Raw genomic sequence first — 23,840 nt, forward strand, 5'->3', positions numbered from 1 at the left:
ATATTATATACATATTATATGCATATTATATACATATACATATGCATTATATATTATATACATATTATATGCATATTATATACATATACATATGCATATACATACAGTTAAGTGGGAAAAACTTTTGATAAATATGTGCAATGAGGCTGCTGGTGTACTGTTCCTTTTCTTGCACAGTAGGCTGATAACACTGGTGATATAAGATAGTTAGTATTTTGGTATTGATGTGAATTTTATATTTTGGTTTCATATGTTCAGTTAGCTGCAGATATGGTACATCCTTCTTGCAAGGCTGTTTTGACAGATTGGCCTATGTCACAGATAGAAATCTATGTAGGTTTTTTGTTGCTTGACTGTATTTTACCATCATGCTTAATTTGCCCATAACATACATGGACTAGATTGTTATCTAGATTGTTGAAGATTAAAATAATATTGATCAGATAAGGAGCGCTCACATAACATTTAATCTGTTAGAAACCTCACCTTGAACCAGATGAGTACAAACCAGATTGCTCTGATACGTTCTGACGCTTCATCTGCATCAGAGTGAGGTGATTGTGAAGTCCTTGAAAACTGTGAACTAACCACTTTCATTAATTTCCATAATTGCTTTTTTCTTGTAGAGAGGGAAGGTTTATCTGTCTATGAAGGACTTTCCTATTATGCAAGATGGCTCTAGTCACAAGAAGCAGTAACTACTGTAATCTTCACTGTTTCTTCATGATTTTTTTCGCATTTATTTCATATCTGGTTATGGCATTACCATGGCTTTTATTATCTTTCATTTCATAAATGAAAAAAGTTTATCTTTGCAACATGGTGAGGTTTTTTTACTACACCTGTGTTTTTTATTAAGGGCTTAATTCATATTTACATGTGTAAAATTCAAGTAGTTCTTAACTTCTGTATCATATACCAAAAGCTGTCACGTAAGACCTTTTCGCTGTTATCTTGTATCTAGCACATTTCATTTGAAAGAATTATTGCTATTGAAATTCTTTCAAATATGTGAACACTTCTCTCCTTGAGCAAAATGCACAGCAATAAAATTTGCACTGTGCAACAAGAGGTTCCTAGCAAACGTTTGACCATCAGATTCTAACTGGAGTACATGACTATCTTGAAGGTCTAGATTTTGCTGATAAAAGTAAGTTATTTGACTGATGGTCTTAGGTTTATGAAGACTAATACAAGCTAGTATTTGCAAGTGGGAAAGAAGAAAGGAGCATTTATAATACTCTTTGTAGCTAACAAGGTTTATAGAGATAAGGCAGTGGAAGGGAGTCATGAAACAGAAAGAAAGAAAATCAAGTGACTTTTAGGACAAGGACTGTATATTTTTTTATGGGCTTGGACAGTAAAAAGCCCAGTGAAGCTGGGATTTTGTCAGAGATACCACAATTAGGTAGGCTCTTCTTGCTTGAAAATATAGTTGTACTGGTTTGTCCTTCAACTACTATCTAGCAAATCCTGAGATAAATGTTTAAAGTCAAATATTGAGAGAAGTTTGATACCACCTTTTCCTGGGAAAATAGACTTCATATCAAATTGCAGAATTCTACTTGAATTCTCTTTGCTTGAATTCCCAGGCTTACAGAAAGCAGGCAATATTGTGATTTTAGGTGGGAGTTTTTTGCATGCTCCATTATTTAGCCACCCTTCCTTCTTCAGTGGACAAAGACTCTGTGTGATGTGGTCAGCATAGCTTGTGGTGTTAGATTAGCTCAGTCTTCCCTGAGTTTGACTGCTGAGAAGAGACGATGCATTTCTGTGGGAGAGCTTTGCTGAAAGAATTTTGTTTACTGACCAGCATGTTTCACTTCATGAGAGTCCAATATTTGCTTCCAATGCACCTTTCATAGTTTACCAAGTACTGCCACCCCATGGACCTGTGGATTCATTAACAAAAAGTTGTACTGCTTTATCCTGCTGCCAAACACCTCATTATGAACTTTATTTAGTAAGTACTATGGACAAATACATTGAATGTGAATGTACTGAATTCTTTTTTCTGCCTCTTTTGATGTACCTTTGTTAGTTGCATCCATAAAAGTCATACTGTTCAGGCCTTGGCTCCTTACCTCAGAGCTTCAACTAGACTAGTTTGCCTGCTGAAGGTAGAGTACTTCTTTTCTATTAATCATATTTATTCTCAAGGCATTATATGGTGTTCTTTTACTTTTTGCAAAGTAGTCCAGTTCCACTGAACTAAGTTGAGTACTCTGAAGCTGGTACACTGAGCTCTTAATTCATCCATCACCGGTGGTGTGCTGCTGCAGCATAAATGTTGAATCATCACACAACCGTGCTTTTCCCTAGACTATTGACTTTTTACTGTGCATAAAGAGAGGTAGTTGCTATTAAGATTTTTTTTTTTGTTATTGAGATTTTATGCATGTATTGGATTAAATGTATGAGCACCAGAGCGGTATATCAGAGCTCATTTAACTAAAGTTAGACATAGGTCCACATGAGAATAAAGCACATGTGTTACCCGTTTAGGTTGAATACTGGACTGCTGTTTTAAAACAAAATATAACTTGTATGCCAGGGCAATCTAATGATAATGTTACCCTTTGACTTCCTTCAAAAGGTCAAAGTCTTTGCTGTAAATAAAATTAGAAGTACAGTGGCAGTTTAGATAGACAGTATATAATTACTGGAATTAAAAATTCTCCTAGCCTTCATTAATGTTAATGAACTCATTCATTGGTAAAAGAATGATGCTGAACCTTTGCCACATTTGGTTATAACTTTGGGATTGTTTTTTATCTATTTTGCTGTTGAAGTGCTTACATAAAAATAGGTGCAGTTTTTCACTCCAATGCTGGTGTATTAGTTGATTCACAATTTTGAGAAGAGAGGTGTGCACTGAAATGGTATGAAATAAAATTTTTTATTTATTTCACAGAATCTACAAGTTTTAAATAACTTCAGGATCAAAATAAACAGCAGTAATTTCTACCTGAATTTCAGTTTTCAGGTTCTTGTAACCTTTCATTTTAAGACCCATCTCAAATATCCTTGTATTATGAGATTAATGCAATAATATCCATAAGTATGTAGATATAAGAAGTACATAGAAAAAATTAATAATGGTTATATCTTTTCTGTAGTATTAAATAAACATTAGCAACCTGCATAATTCCTCTAGAATGTAGCTTAGTTTTACAGAATGCTTTGGTGCTTCATATACTAAAAATAAGTATACATTACTAGAGACTTGCTGTAGACTATGGATAGTGAATAAATTTTCTTGTCTGCACGTGCTTCCTTCCAGTGCAGCCTCAGCTCAGTTTATCATTTCTTCTGGTTGAGCCAGTATTGAATCAGAGTTGCAAAACCAGAATATACCATCTTCTACCTCATTCATCCATAGATCAGTGTTGCAGCGTGGTTTCTGCAGCTGACGGAAATATCATTGCCAAATTCATTCTGTTCTAGATCCCTGACCTTATCTTATTCATGTGCTTGTTTCGAAGTGACTTCCAAAGGCTCAGCTGGTTTAGCAGTTATGAAATTCTATACAGTAATAAACTATCACCTATATAAGTGATGTATTTCTTTGCATGTTGTTTTATGGAGGGACTGGATGTAGCTTTGCAGCCTAGGAGAAGAAATTGAGTTGATTTTCAGAAATGCAGCTGTTCCATTGTTCCGCTGTGGCACATGTAATAGTAAGAAGAGTATTCATTAAAATCGGTTTCTTGGTGGTTTGTTTTTGGTTTTGTTTTTTGTGTTGTTTATTTACTGTGATTTTAATCCTAAGCTCTCAAAAGTAACTTTTGTCTTATAAGATGTATGTGAGATACAATCACATATACGAAAACTTCTATGATCTCAGACTATCTGCAGTTTTGGATCTAATTCAAAGACATATGTAGGTTTAATTTAAAATGTGGAAATAATTTCATCAATGTCAAGTAGTTAAATTGGACATTCCGTGAAGTATGCGTAAAAGTTGCACTTCTGGGCCTCAATCATAAACAGTGCAAAAAGGGAAAATGTCTTCAGGACCTCGTCCAGAAAGGGAGAGTACAGTCTTCTGGACAAAGGTTATTAAACCTGTTTTCCATGAGACACCTTGAATCCTTGTGTGATATGTCTTACATGGAAATAAGCATCAGGATGAAAACATGAGAGTTGTATTTGACGTCTGTTAAGCACATTCAAAAAATGGCAATATAGAAAATGTAATTTAAGGTTTTTTTCATTTAGAGAATATGTATTAGTGTGTCATAGTTATTAATATTTCTTAAAAGAAGTACTAAAACTATTCTTTATTTTTTCACACCACTTTAAAGGATTTAAAGAAAAGCACATGGTCTGTATAGCATGATGATTTCAAATACAGATTTAGTAAAGGCAAGAAAGTCTAACCTTTTTCAGCTTTCCACAAGACTAACAAAAATGCTGCAGAATATAGTCAATAGTTAAAATTTTATTTATAGTATTACAACTTCTGGTATAACAGTGTTCCTGTTTCCACACTTATCATACATTAATGTAAGTTATAAGCCTAAATTATGGTGGTCTAAAAATAAACCCCTTTTTGTCTGTTTTCTGGTCTCAGCTATGAAGAGACATACTGCATAAAACCATAGAAAGCATCATGGGGGCTTGCTTATATTTGTTTATATATTTAATTTATGTCTTTCTCTGTTCTGATTATTTTTAGTGTTTGCTTACATTTCTGTCTTGCATGTTTGCTGGCAGTAAAAAAGTGCCATTTCTGATCCTGCTATTTGGATTTCATCTGTTGCCAATGAGAAGTTGAATATTGTCTGCCTTCATTTACATAATGTAGCACTCTAACTGGGCTTACAGATACATTTATCAGTTATTGATGCAGCACCCTTACCCAGACACTTTGCTCTGGAATGTTTTTGATAATCCTTTCAGACAGTGGAGGTTTTTTGCTTTAAATTTAGAAATCATTCTTGCCATCGCAGGTCTTTGCACTGTGTGATGTGCAATTGATATTCAAAAATGTCATCAAAGTGTAGTGTAGATATACACAAAAACAATAACAAATAAATTGAGCACAGTTCCAATGATTCCAAGCAGTGCTAAAATAGATTCTTCTTTTTCCTCCTTTTCCTCTTGCCTTTTTACATCTTCCAGTGTTGTGATGGCAGAGGTCCCCATTTTTCCTGCAAATGCCTTCACCAGTATTCTGGCAGCTAGCTAGAAAAAAGAAAGCAAATGGTAAATCTGGTCTGACAAACATGCAAGCTTCGATCTTTTTAAAAACAATTCTGTAGTTCTTACACAACATTTCTTAATGCTGTGTTTATTCAGTTGCACTCATCTTTTGTTTTCTTTTTGTATGAACATTTCCATGTTAAAAATAATTGTTCTGTAGATACAGATTTGATAGGAGTGAAAAATAGCTTGGTGCTTCAAGCCAGTTATTATGCTTTATTATAAAAGAAATTTAAAATTTATCTTTAGCCAAATAATTTGTTTCCTTACAAAACATGAAATTGATGAAAGCAGGTATGTGAGCATTGTGGAATACTCTGAAATGCCTGGGGAGGTTATGTGCATTTTCGGCCATTCTTAAATATTTAACTCCATGGTACAAAAACAGTTGAAAATGTTAATGCCTGCTGTTTTCAAACATGTAAAATATACCTCCTTAATACAGTATTACAGTTGTTTTTCACCAGTGAGCCTAAGTAGGCAATTGCAGGTAAGATCTTGCCCTTTTTCATGTTTAATAGATCAGCTTTTGGACATCCATGCAACAGTAAACATTTAACAGATAATGTCTATCTCTTCAAATGTAAAGGTTGTTGATATATATGCTGATTTTTGCAGTATGCCAAAGAACAGTAGTGTACTGTTACAGTAGCAAAATTCTATGCAATGTAGGAATTCAAGGTGGACATTTCCAGATGCATGTGATTTATTATCTTTTTTTTTTTGTTGCAAAAGTGAGGTTGACAGGTCGTTTCTATTACTTAGCTGCTCTAGTACTCTTAATTTACAGTCAAATATCCTCTAGAAACATATTCCCTGTAAAATTATGTTCGTTGGTGACTGAGATGTTGATCTTATATGTAATCTGCCATGCTGTTTTAGCTTTATTGATCAGAAATTTGATTGGGATGTCTACTAGTTCACATAACTCCAATATACTGAAGATTTACAATCACATTTTATAGTGCAACAGCATTTTTCTCTTCTGGCAAACATCTTTAATCATTAGAGATTAACGAATTTCTGCTGTGAGTCTAATTAATGCTATCAGCTCAGAACATATCTTACAGAAAGGTAAAATATAAAAGGTATTTCTTACCCTACATTGCATCAGGAATAAAATGTCATCAGACATGCTTCTTACTCGTCGATTCAGTGGCAAGCCAGGCTTTTATCTTCATGAAGGGGCTTCTCACTCAGACAGATCAGATAGGAGCACGAGCAGTTTCTTGATGAAGTTTATCGGTGAGGATAATAATGTTACAGAATCTTCCAAATGACTGGTGTTCTCTTTCAGTAATCCACTAAAGCAAGTGTAGTCGAAAAACAGTAAAGCTCTTTCTCGTAATGATCCTCACTGTTGACTAATTCCCATTAAAATTGTGGCTTTTTTTCCTTCGATGATGCAGAGCAACAAAATGCATGCTATTCTGTTTTGTCTTAAAAAAATTACAAACAGCTCCTGGTTTTATTCAGTTATACTTAGTTATTTATTAAGATTTCAGAAAAACCCAGCCTTTGATTTACTCTTTGTGGCAGCCGTCTGAAGAGGCTTTCTCACGTTGACATGCTGTAATTCCAAATGCAGCGAACTACGTGCAGTCACACTATGTAATTTTAGTCCAGCCTGAAAAAGGATGAAAAGAAGTCTGCTTTGCTGGCAGTAGTGTGAACGCTGTCACACACCTGCATTCAGAGCCTCTGGAAAGAATTCCAAGGTATTCTTCGGAGCATTGCATAACTCAGCCAGGCAAATCTGAAGAGAGGAATGACGGTGGCTTTAGTTGCACACTGTGGTGAGCTGTGACATTGATTAAACATGCACTTGGCACTTGCTGAATAAAGAAGGAGCTACGAGCCACCCTTGCAGACAGTGAGTTGCATAACAATGTGCGATGGCTCTGCTGTTTCATTGTCAGGCCGGGCACATTTTAATCCTGTACCAACAGAGAAAGTGTGTGGTGTAAAGAGGAGTAGAGTTAACTGTACTTCTGGGTTTTCTGAGGAAGTGCTGTATGACAAATGGTGACATTAAGGCATTCAAGCTGAAACAGTGTTTCTGCCTTTTGTCTTTTTATGCTTTGTTTGACAGGCAATTGTTTCTATAGGAAATACTACTTCTAATGCTTTTTCTCTTTTATTTCACCACCCAAAGAATGCAGGTTAGTATGTAATTAATGAAAACACACACTTAAAGGAAAATATTCCTGTTCTGATTTCACAGAAACCCTCAACACAATTTTTTTCCTAGATAAATCAGAAAGGCAATTTTTTCCTGTCCGGTTGGAAAGGGGGGAGAACTCTGCAAAGTCTTCTCCTCCCAGTCTTTTCAGATAAACCCCCCCCCCCCAATTTTAATAATCTCTGCAAGCAGCTGTGTTTCAAATAATTTTATTCAGTGGCTGTGGTCTGTGAAGCCTACCAATGCAATGTGTTTTCATTGGTATAGCATAACTTATTGATGCAAAGGCAACCCTATTTTACATATATCAGAAAATTTATTTTGTCAAAAATACTTGCAACATCAAGCAATTCAGAATTCAAATGTACAAAAATGTACTTTTGTATAAGTATATAAAAAGTCAAAGCACAATTAATTACATTGAATTTAAACAGGAGGAATGTAACTGGAAACCTTGATAGTTTTCCAGAACAGCATATTTTAGAAATTACAAGGCATTGTTTGAGATTCAGTTTTCAATAATCTTTTAGTGAGAAAGCAGAAGATAGTAGAATCGTTATTTTGAATTCTTCCAATTTCAACTGAATTTACATTAAATTTTTTCTCATTATTTTTCTAAAGTGTCTAAGTACATTTGTTAGTTTCTTAGTAACAAACAAAACTGCATATATTACATGTCCATCATTTTAATAATAAATACCATGTTTGAAGTACTGTATGGTACTTCCGCATTATTTGCCCTTTATCCTGAAAGTTACGTTGCCTCAGTGAAATTGTTTGACTCTAGAAGATTTAACTAATTAATTTAAATTTCTCCAGCATAGCTTCCTTAAATATGTATTCTACTATGTGTATATGGTCTTTCATTTCAAGCTCTTGCTATTTTCTTATTCTAAAAAGGCTGCTGCATCTTCACTTGTTCATGCAATTTTTTTGTGTCTGTATATCTTGAATATATTTTTGTATTCATTTAGAGCCATTCAGAGATACAAAGATGTGAAAATCTTCATCTGTGTATTCTGACCATTCACGTTGCTGAGAGTCCCTAGCAATAACTGAATTTTCAAGTTACTCTATTAACCCTCACACATGAAAAGTCAAACCCTTTCTTTTGTGAAAGGGAGAAATGGTGCAACATGCATATTTTATTTAAAGATTAATGATATATTTTCAGCTCCACTGCAAAGAACTAGCTAATTAGGATGTTTCCACAGAGAGCAGAAAAAGATTCACAGGATATTTGTTGGCCTGGTTATTGCCGTGGTTGAGGTCTCATGGTGGTCTGCCGTTTTCATAGTTGTGATGCAAAGGGCACTTGAGTGGCTACAGGGAACTCAGGGAAACAAATCTCTCTGGGCTCCCTCTGCACACAGTGGAGGGGAGAGAAGCCTCCTGCACACCGTGATTCAAGTCCAGCATTTGCCATGGTTTGATGGGATTTCTCCCCTCACGTCCTTCCATTGTATTGACATGCGTGTCTTTGCGGACATGCTGTAAATGGGTTTGGAAAACAGACCCAGCCAAAAATAAATCTCTAGCACAGCACAGTAGGAGGGGTGGGGCAGTAGCTGCTTAAGCTGTTACTGGTAATAAACAGTTGCTGTTTGAGAATTAAAACATAAAAGTTGTCAGGCTTAACATTTGTCGGTTATAGGAAACTCAAGGAATTCATCCATGCTGGGTGGAAGCTGGCATTTACAAATAACTTCCTTATAGCTGCAGTGAGGGGAAAATTTCATGCAAGATTTCTCAGGAGTGAAGTGAGTAATATAGGTTGATTTGAAAGGGCCTTGTTTTGTCCATAATATTTGATGGCATTTGTAAAGATGGGGAGATATTTTACATTTTTTGTAAAATAACATTAGAGTCTGGGAGGACCTTTTAGAGAAGTCAGTAATAAACCCACCTATTTTGGAGTGAACATTACATGGTTACATAGTATTTGGGGTTTGGACAGTAGTATCCAAAATCATCCTAAATTTAATCCTGTTACTTTCATCTAGGAAGAGCTTTCAAGTACTTAGTAAGGCTTTGGCAACTCCTTGGTAACTGATTTATGTAGTTTTCCAAGAGTAGAACAAATTTGGTTGATTAGAGGTCACTCTGTTCATTACTGCTGATGTCGCTTCTATTGCATGGGAATTAACCTTAGGCAATACAAATGTGTGTCATATTTTAAAGATATTCATACTTCAGAAGAGGTTGCCAAGCTATCTTATAGAAACTCAGTGGTATAAATTCAACAATTTACAGTCTTGGTCCTTTGATGATCATTATCCTGCTATACACTACTGCCACAAGTAATGCAATACACCCATAACACAACAATTACAAAAGGGGCAAATACTCTTAACAAAAGTGTATGTGTTCTTGTTCCTCATGTATTTTTATGAATTCATATTATTTGGATTCCTATGTACTCTAAGATTACTGCTGTATTTTTTCATTAAAATAGCACGTTTTGAGTGAGATATAGTTTACCTTTATAGAGAGAGAATGCTCTGAACAAGATTGCAAGTTAAAGTAGAATGTAAAGAAAATTGGGAGGTGAAAATAGAGAGAATAATAGAAAGAACTGTCTGGGCTTAAAAATCTAGTTAGGTTAAGATGCTGTAATGAAAACCAAAAGATCGTGTGTACATCAGTTGTCCATGAAGACTGTTTCTCCTTGTATTTGTTCTTCATTTGCCCTAAGATGCAGGAAGGTAGTTGAAATGTGGTAGCACACACTTCCTGTAGGTGATGCATTCTGGTTTTCTTCTCTGACAACCTTCACAAACTTCTCTTTATGAGGTCTAACAGTTTTTCAGTTAAATTGCAGAACAGTAGAGCAAAACTGTGTCTCTTGGGAGATGTAATAGTAGGGACAAATTAAGATGAACTGGTTCGCTTAGCATAAGTGAGAGAAGTGGATAGCCACACTCCTTTTTTCCTTAGTTTTTTTCTTTTTTTCTCTCTCTCCTGAGAACTTAACACAGCTAATGTTTTCTTTGTGGGAGCTCTTATCCTATTTTTTTATTATACAGATTGATGTGTGATGCCCTCAACTCAGTAGTGATGAGCATGGCCAGATTTCAAAGTATTTTTTTACTCTTCTGTGGAAAAAAAGGAAGAACTCAGATCCTTCATCTGTAGCAACACAAGTTATTTTTAGATTTCTTACTATACTCATTCACAGCTCTTTCATGTGTTACAACTCAGCATTGATTTGATGATTTTGACACTTCAACTATGTGTCTACATCTTGTGTTTTCCTTCAGATTGAGGAATTTCATTGCCTTTTGACTATTGTCTGGAGGTTTTCCTTATTTTGTAACTCTAATTACTGACCTAGAATATCCTTGGAAAAGTTCAAAATTCTCTCATAACTAGCTACAGAAGTTCCTCTAGTTGGTTCCCACCTGTCAATCTTCACTTACCAGGACTTTGCTTGTTCCAGTTTCTCATATTTGCTCTAAAATAATTCTATGTTTAGTCAATTAAATGGACATGGAGTAGTACCAGTTCTTCTGCCACACTCCTTTCAACACCAGCTTCTCTTAGCACTGGTCAAGCTTGACCCCTGTTTTATTGTCTGTGATCATGGTCAGAATGCACACCGGTATTTTGTCAAGAAAAGTGATGTTTGATGGTTGAGTAAAAACTTAGGAAGAACAGCCAGTTGACCTTTGGAAGGTGTCATGTGGAATGTCACATATTTTTTTTGAGGGAACTAAGTCAATGTCTTTATGAACTGAAGCAATTCAGAAGTAGGTGACTGATGAATGGTCCTCAGTTAGAGATGGGAATTTCAGCCCCAACTGTGTGTGGTGACCTTCTGAATGTGATGGAAGGGAATGATGGAATAAGAGCAAGAGGCTGTTTTTTCTTCTTCAGTCTCTAGTCTCATGTGCGATGCTGGGCAATCTTGATTTTTCCTTTCTTTATTGGTATCAAAAAGAATCTCTTGTATGGTTATTGTACGTTTATAAAGTGTTTAGTAACTTCTAGAATGCTTCAGTTCTGTTTCAGTGCTGTTCTCTGCAGCTCAAGATGTTTTTTGGGAGTATTTCTACACACTGGTTTGAGTGTAGGCTTCATGCTTCATGTAGGAGTATTAGGGCTTTCAGGTATTAGTTTTTTGAGCTGTCGTGTTCATAGATTTTGGTCTGTCAGAAAAGTCCGTTAAGTGACTGTTGGGTCCTCACTGGACAAGCAAAGAGGAAGCAGAGTAGGCAGAACTGATCATGGTCCAGCAGGGTGGCTCTCAGAGAACTACAGTACTACACCAAGTTCCACTTTCTCCAAAGACCTTAAAGCATCATACCTTTGACAGACAAGAACTCCTTTCTCCGGAGTTTTCAGATGACTGATCTTGAAAAACAAAGCAAACCTAGAGGATACCACCATTCCAGTGCCTTTTGCTACGTTTCTTTCCTCTGTTTAGTCATCCTTAGTTTTGGAATAAGAGGATGAAAATATTACCTTGCAAACTCTCTTATTTTCTATTGCAAAAGAATATGAATACGTGCTTACTATATTTTCAAAGCATTTAAAGTAGCAGACTGTTTCCTAGTAGATAGTGCTTTTGGATTAGAACTGTAACAGAATTTTTTTAAATGTCAAAACCGATTATCTGTTTGAGTGGTTAATAATATAAAAGATTTATGAAAGCACAAATTATAAATTTGTACTTTCAGCTCCACTGTGTTTCAGAAATTTGTTGTAATTTATAAGGAGTAATTATGTATTGAAACACCATGGCATTGAAATCTTTGAAAATTAAAAACCTAGCTGTTATGAGGAATGAAGCAGCTTAAATTTGGGTTGTAATTAGGTACTAGATTGCATGACAGATAAAGTACTTAGTCTTTTCAAGACTGAGGTTTGCTTCAAAGAGCTGATGGAGGTAGTTTTTTCAACAAGTCAGTATTTTGCAAAGATCACTGAGAGACTGGTCCTGCTTCAGTCTTTATCTGTTTTTGTACTGCACATTGTTTTATATGGCTTTTAAACATAAATTCATAAGCAGGAGGGCTCTTCATTGATTTATACAGCTGGTGGTGTATTTTGCAGCTGCACGTTCAGAGCATACCTCAGACTAGCTTGCAACCTCTGGCCCCAGTCACTTGATCACAGTGAATTAAAGTGCCTGTTAAATTTTCCAGAAGGAAGGGATTATTGTGGTAAAGATGCTCAAGAAAATATCAGATGAGAAATAGGAGGGGTAAAGTTTAGATTTCAATGGGGCTTCTCGCATCTCACATTGTTCTCCCTTCTGCTTCTCACCCACACATTCTCTTCCATATCTGCTACCTAAATGACAGCGTATTTCACTCTGGAGTCAAGAGTGGGGTGGGGCTTTTGTCTATCAGCTTTTAATGGGCTTTAAATAAAAGAAATTTTTCCAAATGAAGGTGCTTTACAAGACAATCCTGAAAACATAAGTAAACAAGATTTCTTTCTCATTTGAGACCACTGAATTTCTGGACCTTTGTGGTTACAGCATAAAATGACTGTCTTGAAAGCATGAGCAACACACTGCTTGTGTATCTGTATCTGCCTGCCAAGGACTTGTAATTTTTTACTATTCCCCTTTGTATCCACTTAGACATAACTCTGCTGGTGCTAACTGGAGATATACTTTTTTTGACAGACTTTTATGCTTTGCACTCCATTGTGTAATATGTTTTATGTAAAAGGAAACTAAACTATGATGTTTGCTTTCCTGCCTCCCACACATGAGTTATCTTTTTTAATAAGCTTTCAGGAGAAATGCAGTTAGATGCTGATCCTTGATATAAGGACGTATAGAGGCTAACAAATCATACATGACATGCAGCTGATGTTCATTTCATTCCTGAAATTAGTTTCTGTATGTTTTCTTGAGAAATAGAAGGTATGGATGGTTGTCTTCAAAAGTGTTTGGTTTTGGCCATGAGTGTTCCATGAAATTCTCTCTGCCAATGGATGGTCAGCGTTTTGTGATAGCTGTTTAATTTTGAGAAAACAGTACAGGTCACTGACCTGTCTGTTCAAGGCACAAGGCAGTAAAGTTTCTGCCATGTTTAGTGTGGAGGGAGCTTAGGCTTTCCTGGGCCATTTATCTCATTGTGAAAGCCCACGAGCATTTCATCCAGGAGCTCATTTTTTCCCTTCATTATCTCGAAGCCAGCACTGGTAGCTGTATCCCTGCTCATAGGACAAGACTGGGAGTCTGTTAAGTACTGGACTGGTTTCCCCTTGGAGGGTAATTGGTAAAGACATTTAGCCAGCCCTTTAAAATTGGACATACCACCTTGCATCTTTCAAAATTTCCAGTGTAAATGTTACTGGTCGTACCATTTTTTTCTTATTTTACTTTAGTCAGACAGGACATCTCGAGTGGTTTCATTTAGACTTGGTAATTACAGCTGGGAGTATGAGTACTGGGTGTCTGGAATACATTTCTGTGCAGCGCCACATGCTACAAACATAAACAGATTTTACTGGAGGCATTAAGAATTAATTGTAAAAATTATGCCTTTTATTACCAACAGTCTTTTTTGAGAAGAGAATATGACATCAGAGGAGAATGTGACACCATACTAGATGTCCTGCAGTTGCATATTATATAGCAGAAATGTACAATATGCGTCTTTCCTATTTTTGTAATTCTTGTACCTTCTTGGTAAGATACAGTAACCGTGTAGGGGGCACAAATGTTTTATGATATACAAGAGACTTCTGAATTTTTTCAGTTTTTTACAATTTTTTGTCTTCTTCCATGTTAGTGGTTTTGTCAAGTAGTGACAGCCCAATCAGGTAAAAATTTGCTGACCAAAGAAACTAATAATCCCTTCTGTTCACGTGTAGAGCAGTTTGCCAGGGTTCGTCCTAGACATTTTTGCTTTGCCTTTACTAAGAACACACTAGAGTGATAGAAGTTCTGTTTTGCATATGCACAGGGGCTTTGCCATCCTGGCCAAGCAAAATAATTAGATATTTAAGGCAGAATGAGATGCTTAACTAGTCTCCTTTCTGACCCCTGAGGACGTGATCTTGTAGGTGTGCTCACACATAGCAAAAGCTCATCAAAAAGCACAGGAACTGCACATCCTTTCATTCCAGTAACAATGTTGGTGTCTCCTGCTGGATAGAACAGAAGACCCAAATCTTGGCCTTTTTCCATCTACTGAAGCAGTGGTTTAAAAACACCCCACAACTTCATTATCTAATTTTGAATTTCTGCATTGATTTCTGCAGCATGTGCAATAAAATGGCAGGTTTCCATCTTATTTTCGATTCCTATCTTATTCTAAAATATTAGTGACTGTTTTATGGCCTGGAAGAGGTAACACTGACTGAGGACTATTTCAAGGTGGCTGCTTGCCCACTCATCTGCCAAAAATAGTGAAATCACTATTCCTTCCTCCAGGGATGAAGGGAGCCAGATTAACTCCTTTAAAAATCCTGATCCGTGTTCTTAGAGCAGTGATACCTTTCTTTTCATCTCTGTGGAGTGCTGCACACTTAAAACACTTAACATGAGGTGGTAGGCAATCTTCTACCTCCTGATTTGTTTTGAATTTATTTTAACTTTTTCAAGAAAGGCTTTGTCTGCAGAATATTTAAGTCTTATATTTTTCTCAACGGAAAATATTTTTCTTATTTCCTTGGCTAAGTGGAAATTAATTTGACACTTATAGCTTACCTTTAACGTTAGATTTATTTCAGTACATTTACCTCAAATCCTTTTCGTCTTACTAAATGCCATAGTAAAGGGCTGTATTAGTAGAGAAGGTTTTTTTTCATCTCTTGATCAGGCAAACAACTGTTTCTCATGCAGTCTCTGAATGCCTTTCTTTATATGTATCTTTCTTCATATTTTTAATATATTTCTTTTATTTATGCCTTTCTATATATTATTCTGTCTGTATTGGATAATATGGAACATTCCTGGAGCTTTACATTGATTCTTTCTTACCCTTGTTTTCTAGATTTCAATGCAAATATGATTTATAGCTTTGTGCTTTAACTGTGTTTCTTCATATTTTGCTGGTTTTAAAGAACTGATGTTGCATAAATCCAGATATTTTTCAGAGGAGAGGTTCTTAAAAGTTGCAGTGAGGTTGGATCCCATGGCAGTATGTACTTACTCTTCAGAACTTACATCCTTTCTACACTGATGCCTGCTAGGCCATTTTTTCAATCAAACAAAAAAAAAGAATACACAATTTTGCATTTTTAGATTCCATTAATTATTCTTACCTGATGACGTATTCCCCAACCCCCATGTAAGATGGCTCTGGAGCCTCCAAGAAGCATCTCTTCATTACCTAACCACTTTTCCAGGGTTTTTTTGGAGCTCTGTTTAATGGCAGAGAGTGATTTCTCTAATGGATTCCATTATCAGGGACTAGAGTGTGGCATTAAATAGTAATATATCCAAAACTGAGGGTCATATATGGTTTTAATAGTCACTTATGCTTTAAAAGATCAGTTTGGTTTTCATGTCTTTAATATTTTTTGAGTTTCTTTTTCCTGTTCTTTCAAAATACAGGAAATTGTGTCTGTTTACTCAACTGCACACACTGGCCTAATGAAATAGTGCCTTGCACCTTTCTGGCAAAGGTTTTCTTCTGAATTTGTGAAAAGTGTTGTTTGACTTTACTTGTAAACAAAAATTTCCTGAAAATACTTCACCAAAATCAAATATTCTTTAAAAATAGGCAAACCAGAAATGGTTAAGAGCATTTCTACACTACAGATGACTGACCAACTACCTTGAGCAATGCATTTTGCTTCTATAATTAAGCACAGTTTTCATTTGCTGTTGCAGTTAAACTGTTATTTTTTTTCAAATATTCTAGATGACACAAGCCACAATGCCAAGACAGACCAAGGTTATTAGCCCATTACTTTGTCAGCAATAGTGGACAATAACAGATGCCCATGGGAGAATATAGGGATGGGGCTGAAATGCAGATGCTGCTTTGGTATTGCTAGTATGTTGCCAAGGGTGGTGTCCCCTCATGTATTAGCCTTTGGTGGCCTGTTCTTACATCAATTTACCCAATTACTTTTGAACCTGTAACAATATTTACTGCCCTGACACTTAGTGGTAGGCTTTTCCAAAGCTTAATAGTTATGTGTTGTGTAGTGTATGCTCTTTTACAAATGGCAGCGTTTCTTCTGATGGTGTGCCCACTCATTTGAATGTATTGATCAGTCCAATTCTGTTCACTTTTCTTACCACTCATAATTTAAAAACTATGTCTTTATGATATCCTTCATTAGCCACTGAGACTGCAATGCCTTAGTTTGTTTCATTTTAAATAGTGCTCATTCTGTACCTGGCATCGTTTAGTCTCCTTTCTCTTATCCCTTTTCCAGTTCTATCATGTCTTTTTGAGAAAGGGGGGAAATGCACATGGTATTGAAGTGGTACGAATGATTGAATGCAGTCTCAATAAGTAATTTCTAATTTATCTTTACCTTTTGTAACATTTGATCTGATTTATTTTTTTGACTGCTAGTGGGCTCAGTGCTGATATAAGAAGAGCAAAATTTTAAGGCTGTATCTGAACAATAATAATAATAACTTGGAGCCTTACACTGTACCCATTAAATTGAGAGGCCCACCCTTCTTGCATGGTTTTGCTGCCCTGATATGGGATTTGTAACTCATGACCTGTAAGGAGGCTTAACCCCTTTCTCCTTCTTCATGACGCAAGAGACTAGTCTCTTCTGATGTAATTTTTCTTGATACTTACAATAGTACTGTGAAAATGCTGGTGTTGTTCTTATTAGAGAAAAAAAGTGAAGAAAAAGCCAAGATAATTAAATAATTACAAGATGACAATATTTAAAAATCTTTTGTTTTATTTTTACCCAAAGGCTTATATATACTTAAAGAGATCTGATTTTGAACTACTCTGTAGGCAATCTCTTTTTCTAGCAAAACAGAGCAGAACACAGGGTGTTAATTAGGCCTATTATAAAAGAGGCTTGCCCTGGGTTGATTCTGAAACAGAAAATCAAGAGGCAGCAGAGCACGACGTATTTGGAACTGACACTATTGCCTGCAGCATGGACTGCATTCATAGATCATATGTTTGCAAAGATGCAGTAAAGGGGCGCTGAGGAACGGCTCCAGTTTTAAAATATTTAGCAAAAGGATGTGTGGCCTATTGGAAAGACAGTGTGTCTCATCCATGCTTGGCAGTGTCTGTGGCCAAAACACTGTGTCTGAAGGTTTAATTAAAAGTCCAAAATGAGTGTTTCCTTTTTGTGGGTTTTTTTTTTTTTGAACAGTGGTGTTTGTAGCAGCTGAGAGTCTTTAATATGATAATGAGATCCTCAAGTCCTTAATTTTATCGTGGCTATAGGTTTTAAGTTTGTGAATAACATACCTAGGCATCAAAAAATATGTCCTCAGTAATTACTAAGCGTGTTTTAGAAATGGTGTAAAATTGACAGAACTTTAGGATGTACTTTAAATTTATTTGGAGGTTAAAAAGGTACTGCAGTCATGTTCTTAATATTGGTCTTAAACTTTTTAATAAGTAGCACAGTAATGAGAATGACTTATTTCACTTTTAGTTTCTTAAGCTGATGATACCATGTCCTTTAAACTTCATTACTATAAAAGAAAAAATATATCTCTTGGAATACAAAGGTATTTTCTTGGATATTTTTGCAGGGGAGGTTTGGACACACTATAGTAAGTATCGAGCATTTGTGTGTGATATGAATAGAACAGTTTTATAATATAGTTACTCTATGTAACTGTCAGTGGTTTTCTTTCACATTGCCTTAAAACAGAGGCAGGATTAGATGGCTACTTCTGGATGAATATTTAACGAAAGACAATCATTCATCTTTCCAGGAAGATAAAAAGTCTTGCTGAAATAGATCAAAAACAAAATAAGAAACAAGACTTGAAGGCATCCTCCTTGGTCACTGGAAGCTTTACCCCATGCAAGAAGGAGGCCTTCCTTACATTTCCTGGGTATACATATGGGTTCCTCCAGAATACACTTTTTTTTTTCCCAGTTATTTCCTTATAATTGATCATTTAATTGATGACCATCCCTCTCATATTTGCAGTGGCAAATCTCTTTGAGAAAACAAATAAAAGGGACATAATTCAGGAAGGATTACCATTGGTGCCTTCTTCTGTGGCTGCACAACCTTCTTTCCTTCAACAAAGGCAGAACGTCAGTCGTGTATTGGTCAGAAGTAAAAAGAAATTGTACATAACAAAAATAGTCATTCTGTGGGCCTCTAACTGAAATTCACTGAGTCTTTAAATAATGAGTGAAGAAAATTTTTTAAATAATGAGTGAAGAAAATTAGAAATTACATACAGGAGGTAAATTGAGAGCATATATATAGACAGCTTTTCTCGTAGCACAGAAGCAAGGAGGGTCTGCATTTGACAGTGCCATATATTTAAAACTGGTAAAGGTGTTGATTTTTTTTTTTCCCCTCAGGTGTCCGTTTTGGGGTTTTTTACATCAGGTTTGTAGGTTCCTTTGGGGTAGGAATTCTGTGAGAATCACAGTGGGAAGGTCTTCATGTTAGATGCAAGTAAAGCAGAACTTTTCATCATTTTCTTACAAATTATTCTTCTGTATTTGTTTCTTTAAGTTGCTGTAAAGTCTGAAGATTTTTTATATAATGGATATGCTATATTAATATTTTACTTTATTTTGGAATAAATGTCCTATTCTTTGCAATATGTTTTAAATATGCTTTGTACCTTTGCAATGGAAATAAGTTTTATAATCTTATTCATAGCCAGTTAAGTTGAACTGAGGATATTAAATCAATTGCAAAAAAAATTTATTGCTGTTCAGTACTGTCTATTTAATGGGCCATTAGGCCTGGCTATTCTTTGTTTGATATTGTATAATATTAAAAGAAAGCAAAGTAGTATTAGACTCAGTTGGGCCATTATGTTGTTACAGATATATATGACATTTAAGGTGATACCTTGATCTTGTGAAGACCTGTCCTCATATGCCTTTTCATTATATTAAGGTTGTAATTGCATATGGGCAGTCTTAGGTTTTTGTAAGAAATAGATCTATATTAGTGATGAATAAATAGATGTGTGGAAAACAAATGAAACGTTCTCAAATCAAACACAATCTTTGAATGTTAATAGATTGTTTCCCAGGAATAAGTAGGCTTAGGTTAGAAGTTTTAAAAAATGGGATCAATGCCTTAATATCTCATGACCTTTCGGCATGTGAAAGACTGTAGTTTTCAAAAGACAGGATGCTCAGCAGTTTGTTTAAGTCAAGACTTCTTAAAATAACTTCAGTCATACTCCTCTTCCCTCCACCCAAATCAGACTGATTGTTACTAGCATATAAGGGAGATTTAGTTTTATGAAATACCTTATTTTTTTACCTGTTTAGCCTTCAGTGTCTTTCTAAATTGCAAACATTGTGTCAAGAGGCTAACAGAATTGTAGTGATTCCAGTAAAATTTGACCTTTATTACCCAAAGGAATGGGAGACCTTATCCCCCTAACCATGAGATGTTTTCCAAATGTTTGCCATCTCTACCTATCTTAGTAAATGGCAGTGACCCTGCTGCTATTTCTGCTTTTCTTAAATGCAACAGAATAAATTTAGATCTAAGATACTTTTTTTTTTAAATGGGAATTGTGAGTAAATATGTACACTGCCTGTTGTCTCTGAACTTCCTTGCTAATTAGCAGGGACAATAAGACATTGTCCTGTTTTTTGGACATGTCCACTCATAATTCATGCAACTAATAGAACAAAGATGCTAATAAAGATGGTGCTGCTAGAGTTGTCTGTGTTGACCTGCTGTTTGTTCTCTGTCACCTCCTGGCCCTGCTCCCTCACCCTGGGCTGTCACAGCTGCCTGTGGGCCCCTGGCAAGGGGCTGTGGTGCGGGTCTGCTGCAGCTGGCTGCTCACAGTCCAGGTTCAGCAGCAGTTTTTAGCCTTGTGCTCTGCTTTATGCACTCCTGGTTGAACTCGTTAACTGCTGGTATAGCCAAAAGGTGAGACCTTCATGTGTGAAATAATTCAATCTTTTCTTTTGATATAAGTACGTAGCATATTGTAGTCATTTGAAGAAATGCTCAGGAAACCTAGTGAACATTCAGGGCTCTCAGGGGCAGCAGTTCTATTTGAGAGTTGGCAAGAGGAGGCTTCTGAACTGGTCTCTGGTGCTGAGTTCCTCAGCACTCCACTGCCTCACAGAACCAGGGAGCACCAACAGCACGAAAGTGGACAGATGTGACAGAGCCCACAGGTGGTGTGAGCCTAACAGCCAGGACAGTCCGGGTGTACTCGGTGCGGGAGCCTGAGAGCACCAAAGTGAGCTCTTTGTAAAAGGTGTTTGTCATTATCTGGTATAACAGAGGATCCATCTGCCATTTCTACAAAGTCAAGAATTTTAATCTCCCTTTTTCATTTTCTTAGGAATGCTGTGTATTTGCAGTTTGGGGTGCTTATGTGCATAACCATTTGAATCAAACTGTTAGTACCTTCTTACGCAACTGAAGTACCCATATAAAAAGATTCTGACATATTCAATGTGTGCTAATGGTATTCAAATTATAACTCAGCTATAAGCAAATGTATTTGCTTCTGTTTTGTGATGTGTTGGATTTTTTTTCCTACAAAAGAAGCTACCTTATTAATTCAAATAAAGTGTTAGGCTACACCTTCATTGCCCACTTCAGTCAGGCAAAAAAAAGTTAGGTGTGTTCCCAAGGAACAGCATACTTTGAAGAATACAATGGATTACTTTTAACACTTGTTCTTCGTTGAAGTTTACATTTGCTTGAAATCCATATTGCTGCCTTCTTAGTTGGGCAGGATACCTGTGTATGAGGATGATAATTCATTGCTTCTATTTGATGGAAGTAGGCTTTTTTTAATGTGCAGATTTGTATTTTATATTTTAATTTGTGTTTGTAGTATTTTAATTCAATTATTTTAAAGAACGTCATTACAGGATCTAATTTTTTTTAACAAAGCTGTATCATTTATATTTCTGAAATACTCTCCCTAAATATATACATAATGATATCTAAAGGAAAGACATCTATCATAAATACCAACTAAATATGCTGCAAACACTAAAAGCAGTAGGGGTGATGATGGAGCCTGCGTGGTAAAGCCTGTGGTTCTAGCTGGAACACTGCTGGACTTGCTAAGCCTCTCTCAGTGCAGAAAAGTGCTGTTAGGATAGCTGTAGGGACAACTGGTCATACCAGGAGGAGGTGGACAGGTTAGCAAAGAGCAAATCTGGGCCAAGGGGGTAATTTACAAAAGAGTGTCTTGTTGTCCTATTGGCTTAAACGTTGTGTCTTAAAAATTACACAGCTTAAAAAATGCTCAAGTCTTCTTCACCTATTTTAGAAAGCAGACCTATATCTGCAGAAAACATACACTGTAGTCAGCTTGGCGTTCTCTTTCAATTGAAAGCAGAGTAGGAGCAGGGAGTAGATGAACTGCCAAATAAAGATAATAAACAGTAATTTGCCTATTTTGAGTTCTTTACAGCAAGTGTTTCTGATATTTATCTAGATATCCAGTCTTGATGAACATTTTGGGGATTCAGATTGGGTATGGAGGGGAATTCTTGCATTTTGGAAAGACAAACACACTTGCATGAGTCATAATTCTTAGTAAGTATAATAAAGGTCCTGGAGAAAAATAGTGTAAGACACATAGTGGTATAAAAAAATTGGGTTTAGCAGAATCTGGCATTAAGGTAAAAGAAATTAGTATTTGTTCCCTAAAAGGTTGTTTAAATTGAAACCAAGTGAATGCATTTAATTTGTTTCACATGGGAACAATTGCAAAGCAGTACAAGTGCATTGAATCTGCTAAAACCAGAAGTCTCTCTTATCTTTCTGGAAAACATTTCCATTTTAAAGTTACGTCTGTTCAGTTCCCTTCATGACAATAATTTTGAACTTAACTATCCATTTAGCAAAGGAGAGGGCAAGCCAGCATTGAAGGATTCAAAATTATATATTCTGGCCTCATGAAAATTTCATGGTTAAAATAAATAAATAAAAGCTTTCCAGAGTGAAATGCTGTGGTTATCTAAGAGGTCATATCTCTCCCTCACTCACTATCCTCATAATAAACAGCTATTAATTAAACTGAGGAGCCACTTGGTCTTTAGCTCTACAGGTGGGAGGGGGTTTATGGCCAGGTTTTATGCTTGCCCTTTCTTTCCCCTCCCCACCTCTTTTTCTTTTTTCTTTTTTGTGTTTTGTTGTGGGTTGTTGGTTTTTTTCTTTTTAATCCATACATCATCAGATCTATTTGTGTTTAATTTAAGGCCTTTTTGCATGTTGTGGGGCTTTTTCTGTAGGCAACCATTGTTCACTAGAGATTGAGCATAAGAAATGGAGACATATATGGAATATTTTGACACAGGATAATTTTAGAGCCATGATACCAGGCCTGGCAGATTAATACTTTGTTTCACTAAATTTTCTTCCTCTTCAACAGCACTTCACCCAGTTAAGAGTTTGTGCCATTGTAATATATTCAAGAAATAAATAGCAAGCTATTGATCAAAGAACTCCTGGTAGAGATAAATCCAGCTTTAAACCTACATAAACCGGCTACTTGAATTTAGCTTGGCTATTTATACTGTCCCATCGTGCTGTATTTAGAGCTGAGGGTTTGGTGACAGGAGTTGAAAGTTTGTGATCTGCTTTAGCTTGGAGGATGAGATGCGCTAAATGAAACATTAAAGAGTTCTTCTGTGCTTTGTTCTGTCCTAATGCAAGTTGTCAGGGGCTTTTTGTTGTCTGCGTTTTTTTGCTGGAAAAAGCATAAATTTATTTTATCATAAACTCAGTCATTTGTGAATACTTTAAACTAGAGCAAATTTTTTCTGCAGTTAGGTTAAAAATAGCATGTCCTAGGGACAGAGGAGGCAGCTGTGTTAAAGTATCTGCCTATTGATACATTTTCAGGATTTCTATTAATGATACAAAGTCAGTTGAAATGACATCCATTACATATTTGTCCAAACAAGTGGAAAAGAAAAATAAACAATGTGGTGCTAGAGAATCCATTAGAATTGTGTATCTCTGCCTGTCTTTCCTAATCAGAGGAACTGATATCTATAGTCTACCCAAAGTTACTTCTGTAATACATATACATCACACTGAAAAGCAGTAAGACAGTGAGGTTTGCTTAGTGTATATTCTTACACATCTGTACTGTTTTGTGGTTCATATGTATGCAGATAAAATTTGCATCTCCTTCAGAGCCTTTGCATACCCTGAAGAATGCATAATGGTTTTTAAAACAATACTTTCTCCACAAAAATGAGCAAAACTAGACTTCTACTAAGTAGATAACTTCATTTATTTAAGGGCCGTAAATATTCTTGCAATAATGTAAACAAATTTTCCCAAAGGAGAAGATAACTGTAAATAAAGTGGGTGACATGAAAGTCTTTATTAA

The 23,840-nt window shown here is 35.9% G+C and overlaps 1 protein-coding gene and 1 long non-coding RNA gene across 2 annotated transcripts in view; one reads left to right on the forward strand and one right to left on the reverse strand.

The window, feature by feature from the left end:
• Positions 1-23,840, forward strand: part of LOC113966933 (baculoviral IAP repeat-containing protein 6) — a gene marked incomplete at its 5' end in the record, with an annotated part of 109,751 nt that overhangs the window by 64,041 nt on the left and 21,870 nt on the right. The gene's annotated exons all lie outside the window — the stretch shown is intronic.
• On the reverse strand, positions 2,881-7,129 carry LOC113966925. The gene is made up of 2 exons (XR_003534013.1): positions 6,308-7,129; positions 2,881-5,190 (listed from the first exon to the last, which is right to left on the reverse strand). It is a non-coding gene; the product is annotated as an uncharacterized LOC113966925 (long non-coding RNA).

The sequence above is a fragment of the Neopelma chrysocephalum genome, unplaced genomic scaffold (assembly GCF_003984885.1).
Source record: "Neopelma chrysocephalum unplaced genomic scaffold, ASM398488v2 Primary Assembly neopelma1_61c, whole genome shotgun sequence".
NCBI classification, from domain to species: Eukaryota; Metazoa; Chordata; class Aves; order Passeriformes; family Pipridae; genus Neopelma; species Neopelma chrysocephalum.